At 39.2% G+C, this 13129-nt stretch overlaps 1 protein-coding gene across 1 annotated transcript in view; it reads right to left on the bottom strand.

Moving 5' to 3' along the window:
- FHIT (fragile histidine triad diadenosine triphosphatase) overlaps window positions 1-13094 on the bottom strand; it is a 661182-nt gene extending 648088 nt beyond the window's left edge. Inside the window, exon 1 of the mRNA XM_080382945.1 lies at window positions 1-13094. This exon is cut by the window's left edge and continues 32973 nt beyond it. The gene's annotated coding sequence lies outside the window, so the exon portion shown is untranslated.
- Between the last annotated feature and the right edge of the window lie 35 nt (window positions 13095-13129).

Raw genomic sequence — 13129 nt, forward strand, 5'->3', positions numbered from 1 at the left:
AAATCATTCATGTAGGAAACCTTGTGGCATGCTGAGAGGTAGACTCAAGACTGTAAACAGGACAATAAGTTGTTCCACTTAAAAATTCTCAACACAAAATCCTGTCAGGAAACTCTTTCAGTCTGGAACTTAGAGGTGTGTGCTGCAGATAAAGAGGGCATAGTATTAGAAACATAAATCATTCGAACAATTCCCCTTTTGACATGAAAACTTATACTTTCTCCCAGTGATTAGGTTTGATTGGTTGGGGTTTTTTCCTATCACATATTGGAATATAGATTGGTATAGTAGGTACCCAGGTTGTAAACCCAGAAATTAGATAAGGGAAAGATAAAATAGATCAGGCAGAATTTTATTGTTTTTCTATTAAAACAAAGTAGTGCATTTCAACATCAGTCAAAATTTGCATTTTTCTGCACTGTAACAGACAACCAGTTAGTTGGTATTTGCTACCGAGTGTGACTTGCTAATGTAAGATTCCTGTATTAATTTAATGGGGATGTAATTGTGTTGTAAAATACATAATCTCAGGTAACCTACTATGACATTTACATTTGATTACCATATCAATGGCTGTTCCTTTGCATTACAGATACCTTTGGTGGTGTTCTTTAAAAAGTGCTGAGACATAATGCAGTATGCAGTATTTCAAGCAAAAAAATCTCCATTAGGAAGGAGTTATGGTGGTAAATGGCACTTCAGTGTTTCTGCTCCTTAATTGGGATATTTCCCTTTTTTTTTTTTTTTTCTCCATAAGAATACAGATAATGCTTCACAAATAATTGTACTTGTTTTCTGCTGCTAATGTAACATACATCAGAGAGGAGTGCTGGAGCAGGTAGCCAGATTGTTCTATGCTAACACTGTTCCACCAGCTTGTAAATGCATTATTTCCCTGTAGCATGTTGGTTTTTTGTGGTTTGTTTTTTTTAATATTCTTATGCCATGAGATATATAGTAAGAAAAAACACAGCAGGCAATATGGAGCTGCATAGGGAATGCATTTCATTAACCTAGAATACTATTAATAAAGCTAAATTAGACTTAAATATTTCCTGAAGCACCTTATAATCATTATTTTGGGGAACAATTTCATTAAGAGACAGATGTTTCATATCAAATACTTCTAGCCAATTGTCAGAGAAGATATTATTTGCCATGTTTCCTATAAACCATACATTTTACCCTTCACCTTAATATCGTCCAGAAATAGCTTCCAGACATCTTCAAATTAGTCAATTCACTTTAATTAAATAAGTTATTTTTCCTCAGTAGAACAATGCACTGAATGTAGTGATATTTTCTGTTCTTCTTCCAAATGAATATTTTTTTGCAAGCAGAAATGTAATGTGCAACACTGGGACATAACTTGTGCAAATTCTCTCTAAACATATTTACATTACATAGTTATTTCAAGAATGTTCTAACTCTGTAGCTTTTATTTCATTGTCAAGGTTCAGAATACTTTGAGTCTCTGAACAACTCTCTGAACAGCTACATGTACAAAACAAACTTTAATATTATATCTCTGACAACGGCAATAACAGCGTGAATGCCATCTTTAATTGGCAGACCTGCTAAAGGAGAACAAATTACTACTGTTATCAGCAGCCTCAGGTTACTCTCTAGTAAAAGAGTTCGTACCCCTGGACGCAGGACTTAATCTTTCCCTGGCTGAGGGTTTCAGTGTGGTTTTGCATTGCTTGCTGAAATAAGAGCAGTTCCCCGGTTTTCATTACAAGCTTCTAGAGACCCAAAATAAAACAAAAGAGATTGGGATTGGCCAGTTCTGTTGTTGAAGGGATTCTAAGTGATTCAGGAGACCTAATAACTGCTGTAAAACCTCTTTTTCTTTTTCTTTTTTTTTTTTTTTCTTTAATGGAGGCTTTCTTCCTATCCAGACTCACATGAAATGAAATAAATGAAAATTTAATACTTTGCGTGACATGAACCCCTAAGATCTGCTCAAATTCTGATTTTTCTGAATGTCACCTTCTTCAGAGCAGTCTCTCTTATAAAACACGGATAACACGGTTGAGTGGATAGATCCCATTGGTAGAAAAGTGCCCAACTTGATTTTTCAGTGCTTTCCAAACACTTTGTGTAAGCACACAGCCAACACATGCAAGTTACTTGCCTCACAAAGCTTTGATGATCCCAGGTATTTAAACTAATTGAACTGACCTATGGGTCCACCTCAGCGTAACCACAAAGCATCTTACAAATATATTGTGTCTGCAGGATTTGCCCCAAACAGACAAGCAGCTTTGTTAACTCTGCCTTCTCTTTCACCCTTTCTTTTTATTCTCTCAAAGCACATTGCTCAAAATCCTAAGTCCACATCTACCCAATATTATTGCTGCATCTTTCAGACCTCAAGGAACTGGACTCTTGGTTTACACTGGGAATTTCTTCACAGGGCCTTTTAATTATATAGTGCTCTCAAGGAGAAATTTTGAAATGTGAAATACAAATAAATTGTTATCGTATATGTAGTTTCTGTATTATACGGTTGTCACCTGATGTTTTTATGAAATGAATAGACTAGGAACTCAGAAATAACAAAATCTTTTAAATGAGTTTTCTAAATAGATAATCTTGCATTTAAAAATCATCTCATGTAATGAAGATTTTTCTTGTTCAAAGTGAACTGAAATTAGTTCCCAGACTGAATAGTGTGGTTTTTGCTGTGCAGTTAGATACGTTTAACCTCTGGGGTTCTGACTTGCATCTTTTCCTATACCCAGATGGTCATTAAAACATAAGGTCAGTGGCATAGATTTTGTTGCAAATGCATATTAATAAAGAAGGAGGAAGTAAGCTTTGCAAAGACTGACTGTAGGGCTGTCAGGAGAACCAGCGCACTACTACATGGTTAATTATTACTTCAGTGCCAAAACACTTTGACTAGCTACAATTACCCAATTCTAATACTAGAGTAATTAAATCTCTTTAGACTTCTTGCTGCAGAAGTGTGGTAGCTGTATGATTACAGCTCTGCAGTTTGGAAGGACAGTTACATGTGGTACTTCTAGCTCTGAGTGGCAAGCACGTTCCCCACCATGGTCAGCCTTGCTCACCGGCATGTTCCTGTCTCATTCAGCTCCAGGAAAACAGGCTTTACCCAGCACAAGGTCCCTGGACTGGGATGCCCCTTTGGCTCATGGTGCCCCCAGGGAGGCTGTATCTTATATGCAAGGCCCCCTTTCCCTCTCCATAGTGCTTTATTAATGTTAAGCCTTGACATTAATGCAAAGCATTACTGTATATCTATAGCTACTTTCATCCAAGCATATAAAAGTACTTATAAATATTAATGTCTTAAACCTAATAACACCCCTAGGAGGTAGATGAGAATTTCAGCATACACTGTACCAGTGCGTAAACATCAAGAAAGAACCGACTTCAGACAGTGGTAAAAGGCTGAGATGATGAACAGAGTGCCTTTAGGAGTGAGTCTGGATCAGAGAGGCTGTGTGGCTTGCCTGTTTCCTACACTAAGCCACTGACTAGAGCTAGAAGCAAAATCCAGGAGAACTAGTTCCTACTAGTCAGTATTACTATTTCTGTTGATTGGTTGGTTGGTTTGTTGGGTTTTTTTCTTTGCAATTATAGTAGCACCCAGATATTCCAATTAAAATTCAGGGCCCCATAGCTTTCAGGTACTGCGCTGATACATAGTAAAGCCCCTGCCCTAAAGAACTTAAAGCCTAAGTAGATGAGATATAGAAAGCTTAAAAGAGAAAACAGAGTAGAAAAAAATCCCCACAGTGGAGATGGGAGGATGCTCCCTGAGTCCCAGTCCAGGGACCTTGCCTCTAGACATAATTCCTTTCCTTTGTATTATTCAGGGGATAACGCTGCCCCTCCTGCCTGCCCCCCACCCCCTCCCCACCCCTTTAAATTAAACACTTCCATTACTCAGGCAGGCAACTCTACTGATATTTGTAACATTAGGAAAAGGTTACTTAATGTTTTCTGAACTGGCACATGACAAGGTGCAACTCAAAAGAATGAAAGGCAAAGTTGAAAGCAATAGTTGAAAGGTGAGAATTACATGAAATCACTTAATTCTGAAAATTCAGGAGTGTTTCTTGCTTATGAAACCCTTTCTGAAAACCATCATCTTTGAGATTAAAAAATAAGATTTTGCTAAACTCAGAGTACAGCGATGAGAAATGAGAAGGAACTGATGTCAACTGATGTCAACAGCTGGTGGATGAACATGGTGGGGACCATTATAAATAAAAGTGTGCGTGGTATGCAGCAGGACAGCAGCTGATTGTAGTTTCCATGCTCAGTGGCAGAAGACTGCCTGGACAGGGTGAAAAGGCCAGAACTTTAACATCACTTCAGCACTTACTACCTATTGCACAGAGAAATAGGAGGAAATCTGCTGCACCCCCATGCCACCTTGTATGTACCTGTGCTGCAAATAATTAGGCACACTGCAGGGCAGTCAGAAATCTGTAGACTTCACAAGCATTAGGATGCCTGAGCAATAGTATTTCCCAGTCTGCACCCAACAAGTCGGATGTCCACAAAGAGGGGCAAATACACTCTCCCTTTTGCACCAGGGCACTCCCCAACAGAATAGGAAGAAGCACTGCAGCCCAGCTATCACTTAACACAACTCACCAACATAAAATGTTCATGCATGAATCAAGACCTGTAAAAAGGTTGCTTGGGAAATGGAAGAGGAAGATCCCACCATTGATGTGGTTTGGGGTTTGGATGCAACCCTGAAGGAAACCTTGTGTTACCCTTTCACCTTTTGATTGTTGGCTTTTTGTTTATAAATATTACCATGGAGGAGATGCCCAGGCTGACTGTGCCTGTCATCTCAGCGCTGCTGAGCCATTCCCCAGCTTAAACCTATGTGCAGATGTACATTGGTAATAAGACAACACTCTGGAGCTTAATGGGCTTGTTTCTTCGAGGATAAAAACAATTATTAATAATTGAGAAGTCCTGTGCTAAGGGAATTTATAACCAATTAATAAAAATGTGGCTGTTGCAGTTAAACACAATAAAAATTACTCTTTATGCACTAAAGGAAAGACATATACACTTACATAATCATGTTCATGTCAGTATTGTTTAATTTATAAACAGATTTGTGTGTATGTAGCTACATTTACAGATAAAGAAGTAATTATTAATCAGAGTTTGTACACTATTACACTAAGTATATGATGCACTAATCTGTTATCAGAGAATGGGCTTTTATGATATTCAAAATCAAACTATAGGAGAGCTGTTGAGTTGTACCCGTGTCATAGATCTCTGCCAGGGGTGGCTGCCAGCCTTCACCTCTCCAGCTCACTCAGGCTTGCAAGTCTGAATGAATCCATTAGCTCTGTGATAAGAAGTGAACCAAAACTGTACTACAAATAATGAGATGTAGTACCTTGGTCAAAATTAAGGACTTTAGACAGTGGATACCAAGGCAAAACAATATGCTGTGACATCAGTTTCTGTTATTTCATTATTATGCTGAAACAACTAAACTCCAGAAATCTAAAATATATGATCTAACAGAAATATCTTGGGAGACCCTCTAGCAGCACTTTATTGGAAACAAGAGAAAGCTCTTTACTTTTCATTTTATCCACAGGATTTTATTCATCTTCTTCACCTGCATCTTTATTTCTTAGGAAATAGAAGCCTTTTTTTCATATCATCTAAGGCCTGGCCAGCTTCTTAGCACATTAGCATCTTTGCAGATTTACTGTGATTTCCACTTGGGGTTATCTGATTTTTTCCACTAGTCAGAAAAGCAGAATTTGCTTGCATGTTCACAGTAACATCAGAGGGAAAAGTACCTGGTACTACAAACTGCAGTTATTAACCATTGGGCATAACTCTGGAAACCAAAAGATCCTTTCTGATTTGTGTGGTGTTAGGTTACAAATGTAACACTTGCAGATTTCCTGGCAGAGAGCAATAGATTGAAGAGTGAGAAGGCTATGGTTAGGCTAAAATCTTAAATTAAATAGAAAAGAATTTAGAAAATCAGCACAGCATAAGAAGAGCTTGTTGGCATTGTCTTTTAAGGGTAACAGTAAAATAACCTGTGGAAGTTATGCTTAGAGTACAGACAACGTTAATTTCAACTTAGTTTGGGTAAATATAGAACTTTCTGATAGCAATTTTTGAGGAACCACCTCATCTTGCAGTTCTTTTCTGTGAGTGTCAGGAAAGGAAATCTCAAAAGTAGAAACCTAATATTTTAATCTGATTACTGTCAGAGAGCAGATGATTCAAACCATGACAAAGCCTAAGCAATGGGAATGGAAGGGGGCGGGGGCAGAGTGGGGGAATATTAAGAAAAGTATAAAGCAGACAGTGCTTCAGTCTGATGGCATCAGAAAAAAGCTCCTGGTTTCTCAGAAGTGCAGGAAAATTTGATTTTTGCTTTTCTGAAGGAAACAGCTGGGACTGACGAGCAAGGAGAGATTTGTGCATAGTAAGGCAGAACCTTCTGCTTTTGTGGGAGGAACGAAGAGGATGTTACTGCTGCCTCTCCCCACACTTGTCCTGCCCTGTCCTCTCCTGTGGCATCAGAAGGAGCTGTCAGTAGGGCTCTGGGCTAAGCAAAATAGAGTGACAACCCACAGCCAAGCCCTGGCAATTCTGACACCAATGACTGCTACTCTAGGTACCTGCTCTTTTTTTGCCCAAGCTCAAGCTGAATGGTGCTGAATAAAGATGCCATGTGTCAGAATATAACAGAGGGAACTGGAAGGCTAGAGCTGTGGACAAAAAGAGATGGCCAAAGATCAAAGAAACAAAAGAAAATCCAGATCTTTGGGAGGGGAAGCAATAGTCTCCAAACAGCAATTTAGCAAGTCAGACACATTTGGAAAGCAGTGGAAGATCCAAGTACAAAACCAGACACCAGAATACAAATCCAATGTGAGATAATTCCACATCAGATCAAGGTGTAAGAACATAGACAAATACAGAATAATGTACTCAGCAGAAGCATTTGGGGGAGAATTCTAGAAATCATCAAGGGATGCTGAGGCTAGTCTAAAGAAAAAGATTTAAACAAGGAAGCAAGCTGCATTCATGCAGCTGCAGTTCCAGCACTAACTTCCAGTAGGCACACTTTGATCAAGCATGTAAGAATCATGTAAGAATTAAAAATAATAATTAAAAAGGGAAAGGTTCAGGGTTGCCAGTATGTCAAAGTAACAGAGGAGAGACAGGGGTAAAATGCAAGATGCCTACATCTCTCATAAGCAAAGGTAGTTCAACCTGATATCAAGAGGAGTAGCTTGCACATATCTGAAGGCAGAATATGCCCAGGAATCATCCTTTGAGACTGTCAGCTAAGAACCTTTCAAAAGCATTAAATACACATGCTAAGATATATCCCTAGCTGCATGAAGCCACTTAGCAAGAACCAAGTGACAGACCTTGGGAATGCTTTGCAAGATCAAAATCTAGGCTACTACGCCTACTTTTTTTTTCCATTTGTAGATGAATCCACCAGTGAAAATCACTTCCAAAATACTTAAATAGGGAGAGTCCACATTCATAACAAGTAGTTCCCTGAGCAGTGTGAACTACCATTGCCTATTTTTCTGTGGATTACACTCGGATTGCCTCTGTGTAGTTCCCAGTATCTAATAAGGCATGAGATGTGACTGAAGGTTTTTCCCCTTAGCAGTAGCGTAAGGATGCTGCTTTCCTCTCAATTACTACTGCTGTGTATGAAAGCTGTAGGAATTAGACATCTCCATCCCTGTACCTATCTCCACAATTGCATGATCCTAGGTAACCTGTCTGAAACATTGCATGTTTCAGAAACATGAAACATCCACGTTGTCAAGCGTCACAGTCCTGTCTGCTGGCCAGAGGCTTTCCAGTGGACTTTTTGCAGTGGTCCTATGTAAAGCCACCACATGTCCAGAGCTGCTGCTGTTTTAAGAATTAAAGCCCTAAATGTTTAAAAATTAAATTTTCAGTGTGATTACTTAAGAATCATTCCAGGATACCAGGAAAAAAATATTAATTCCAGGAAATCTGCCATGTCACTACAGAATCTACAAGGCTGTTTCTTCTTTTTGCTTTTTGATATGTCCAATCTCTTTCTCTCTATTTTAATTTTTCTAAGTGTTTTCATTGATTTCTTTTTCATTTTATGCACAAACTGAACACAGTTAATCAGTAGATACAAAATGCATCCTGCAACATTGCCAGTAGCCTAACATAAGGGGATTCAATTGCTGAATTGTCGTAAGATTAGGCCTAAGCCACAGTATAAGCTTCATTGATCCAAGCACAGCAAGATATCCATTCAATAATATGTGTTTTAGCAAGGTTTTGCACTTGTAAAGACTTCCTGCAAATTAGGGTTCATCCAATATGTGCTATAAACACAGTGGATCAAATCTTCTATCAGTTTAAAAAGCAACTCACTCCTTAGGAAAGAAGCAGTGTAACTGGCTGTATTGTGTAAGCAGAGACACACACATGTAATGAAGTTAGCTATCAAGAGAGCCATATCTGTCGAGCTGCATGTTTAATAGACACTGTGCTTCCTGACAAGCTACCTCTAAAAAAACCAAAGGATGAAAGAACAGATGATGTGCTGGTGTTCATAAAACTGTAGGTTCAGTAAAGCTGTTGTTACCAGCTGAGCAGCTCTTAGATGTAAGCACTTGCGGTAGAGAGGTTACAAAAAGGTGCCTGGCTCTGGTCATTGTGCAGTCCCATCCCTGTAGTATCTCAAAGTCTCACAGTGCAGTGTTTCCCCTCACACCACCATGCAGTGGGGCAATGCTGCTGCCCCACTGTGCAGAGGGGAGCTCTGGTAGGCAGGAGCCAAAGGACTGTTCCAGCCCTCATGGCGTTCTCTGTGACCCTAGTTGCCTCTCCTTCAGCCTTGGTCCCCACCTGTTGAGAAGAATATGAGGTTTCAGTGGAAAATGGTATAATACCACAAGAGAGAAATAACGTGGGATTCCAAATTGTGCTGGGGGAAAAACAGGCCTCTGGGGCACCAAGCAGCGCTGCTAGCCTGTTTGTGCCCACTGCCACCTGTTCGTGGATACAAAGGACCCACATAGTCTTCAGTTTGCAAACTGGCTGATTAGCTTTGGTCTGGAGCAGAGACAGGTGCCAATACAGGATTAATTTGGAACAGAACCCTGGTGGCATTTTAAGTTAGGAATTGTTGAGTTCCTCCACACAGGATTCTCTTTGTCAGCAAGATAGGCAAAGACTCAAATGGCAGAGGTGATCTAAATGCATCCAAGGGTTTGTGTTGCTGCTTACAATGGCCATCACCCAGCACAAGGCATGCAATGACATATTTGTGATTAGACCTTAGATTCAAGCCACGACAAATGAAGTGGGCATGCTGATGCCAAAGGAAGAGGCTGAATAGCATACAGAGTTTCAAAATTATATACCTCTACCAGGAAGATACAGATTTTATAGCACCTAAGGCTTCTTTTTCTTTAGAAGATTTTCTTTCTTTGGATTTTGCCCAAATCACAACTCTTATTTGGTTCTAAATACCTAAATGTAGATATTTTTTTTTCAGTCCTTCATCCTAGAATTTAAATGCACAGCATGCAGACTTTGGCATCAGAAAGGACTGACAACATAATGATTTTATAAATCTGTGAGGCTTAAAATTACCGCCAGTATGGTCTTATTCACTGGATGCTGCTCTTGAGAATAAACTTGAGTACTGGTAAACATATTCCTGAATACAGTCTCAGCTAGTACAAATACCTTATCATCTTTCCACACAGATTAAGAAAGCCCTTTATTATATAAATGTCCCCATTTTTTCCAATTGGGAACTGATAGCTTATGTATACTTAATTGTTGGTGTTGCTTGAGGAATGAGTCATCCCTATTTCCACTGAGAATTTCCCTGAACTACTTTAGTTCCATGTAGGGAGCAGTATTATTTTGCTTAATTATATAAAGATTTCAGATCACTAAGATTTTATGTTATTAACACAAACGTCAAATGATTTAAGCAAGTTCCTAGAATACCTAAGTAGAAAAATCAAAACAAGTGCCTTAGAGGAACTGCTTCTTAAGTTTTGAAAGTGTGGGCAAATGAAAAATATTAGTTAGTATTTTGCTCACAAGAAAACTAATAAACAGAAAGGCACAGATATCTTCCTTTGAATATGAAACTTCCTATGGCTAATGTTCCACCTTCTTTTATTTAGCCGAAACCCCCACCCTGCAAAAGTATAAACAGATATTTGAATTTATGAGCTTGAGAGGTCTACCCACGTGAGCTTTTGCAGTATCAAGACCTGAGAGAAAGATTTCTGTTCATAAAGCATTTTTAAAGTTTTATGTGCCAAATTTTGAGAACAATCTATTTTCACCCACCCACTCTGACCTTATTTGCTCAGCAGGCACTATTTCTAGAGCTGCCAGAAAAATCAACATGGCCATACATTTTGCTGTCGACTCTTGAGGAGATAAGGCTAGTGTTTTCAAATGCTTTATGCACTTAGTCAGCTGGTTGAATGGTTCCTCATAGACATGCTGGGTATGGGATTTTTCAGTGAATGCAGATTCAGGGAGACCCTGCATAGTTCTATTTATGCCATGATTACAATCCTGAGACAAATCTCCTTTGAATGTGAAGCATGACTTGCAGAGTCAAAATGGGGAAAAATGACCTTAGATAATCTTTAGTAAAGCAGAAACAGATGAAGAGCTCAGCTAAGAGGGAGTCTGGTTCCTCTTCCCTGTCCTCTCTCCGGGAGAACCAGGTGGCTTTTGTCACAGTGAAAATCAATCATACTGTTCCCTGTTCCCATCTAGTCACTGTGTGTGAAATAAACCCTATTTCTAGGGCTTAAGTGAGATGCTAGGGGAAACTGTAGCTTGCTTCAGCCTATGGACAATACATCAGGTAACGATCTAGTGAAAGAACTGGATTTAAGGAAAAGTTCCTAAATATGTGTTTGCCCCAAACTTCCTCTTTTCCTGGGAGCTGCAAGTGTGTGAGACAATGCACAGGCCTCACACCGGCTTAAGCTCTACAAAAATAATTGAAAGGTATCGGTTGCATTTTAGTGTTCAGTATCTTTGAGTTTCATACCAGAAATGCTTCTGTAATATTACCTTGCACTTCATTATTAAAAAGAATATGAGGTAACTCTATAAATGGTAATGGAGCTTACAGGAATGTACCTTCCTCCATGATTGTTTTCTTCTCCTCCTCTCCTGAAAGATCCACTCACTGCACAAGCTGGTAGATGAACGGACAGCTTTGTTGAATAAAACTGACAGTATCTGGTTTGAAATTTAGACTAGTAGCTATTTTTTTAAGGCAATAGCTTGTTTGAGCTTCTTAAGAAAAGAAAAACTTCCTAAAACCCCTCTTGATAAGCATTATCGCTTCCCTCACCTTTTACACCCAAGGCCTCTAAGCTGTCTTCTTTCCACACTTGTTGAAAAAACAGTTGTCTTACACTTTCAGCAGGTTTATTTACTCTTCCTAAAATTCTCAGAGACTTCAACTGTTGTTTTGGTTTCCATGATTCTATGATGAACAGCCTGCAGAATCATTTCAGTACATCCAAAATCTTCCATGGACACTACCAAAGCCTGTGGTAAAATGAAATATAACATTAATAAGTACTAACATTCAGCTCTTGAAGTTTCCTTTATGTCTATCAAACTTAAGTTTGAGCATGCAGTCTGTGAGATTATTCCTACAAGTAGTCACTATAGGATGCAGCACATTTCTGGGACATACTGGCAATTGCCACAACATATATGTGATACAAAATACTTTGGAAACATCCTTTGTAGGCCCTGTTGTGGTCACTAGACACAGTATGGGAAGGGATGTCTTCTGAGAATTCACTGAATCCTTTTATTGCTGAAGTAGTGTTTAGGAAATACAGGGAGTGCTGCATGGGACACAACACACAGCATGACTACAGGATATATCACAACAGGTTCCCATTTTACAGATGAATCCCAGTTGTAACTGTGAAATTTTACAAGGCTCAGGCAGATCCTCTGTGGTGCCCACCCATTCAACTTCATACTGAGGCAGCCTGAATACTCAGAAGGGTTAGTCCAATTTTAGTTAGCTGAAATAATTGCAAGAAAACATAAAACATTGCTAACTGAATCTAACCATTCCTATGTCACAAGTAAAATTATCTCCTGTTGGTTTATCCTACAGAAAATGAGAGAGTTTGGGCTATAGTTAAAAGCTGGAAAAAGCAGCACAGAGGATTAGACAAGCTCAGTTTTGCATTTCTGGCTATCTAATTCACCAGCCCCAGTTAATTTAAATATTTTAAAACCTGATTTTAAAGTAATATAAAATATTAATAGACTGTAATTACAAATGACAGTGAAAAGCAGAGTTGGTTAGTTCAGACAAAAGTACCAACAGACTGAATTGGGGAGCAAACTCCTCCTCTGGGGTTGTACAGCTTACTAAAACATTTATATTGAAAACCCAAGACCCTTTCCCTTGTAACTCCTGGGAGCAGAGTTTTTCCCAGGTGTATTCTGCTATAGGGATTGGGCATTACTTTAATGTGTAAGCAGCTCACCACAAGGTGCTGTGCTAGAAATGGAAATATGGCTACAATCTCTCTGCAGGGCATGACAAAATAAGAGGTTGCAGGAGGACTTGGAGTTATTGCCTCCTGCCAGTTTAATCACTAAGACAGCCTGTGGTTCTCATGTGCATGCTTGGCCACCTGCACTAAGCTGTTGTCACAGAGCTGACAGCGGAGATGAAATGGGTAGCCAGTGCTGGCCTGATGTCATGGTGTGCTCCTCTGAGCCTCAGCATGGATAGGATTGGGAAGGATCTTTCTTAGCTGAGGTCAGAACACAATGGGGAAGAAAAAGAGGGCAATATATTTCTCTTCTTACCTCAGCTATGGAATACAGATATTTTTAAAGAGTCAATATTTAGGAATCACTACTTACAGCTTGTCTGAAGAGAATCTACATTTCAGTGTAACTGAGCAAGAAAAATATGGCGTAGGCTCTATCTTTGATGTCTTGCTCGATGGAACTCAGAAAACTATGATGGGTTAGAAGTAAACATCGACACCATGAGTTTTCAAAATGACAAAGCATCATTCAGAAAAGCTCAGAT

This window comes from Falco punctatus, assembly GCF_963210335.1.
Source record: "Falco punctatus genome assembly, chromosome: 4".
Lineage (NCBI taxonomy): Eukaryota > Metazoa > Chordata > Aves > Falconiformes > Falconidae > Falco > Falco punctatus.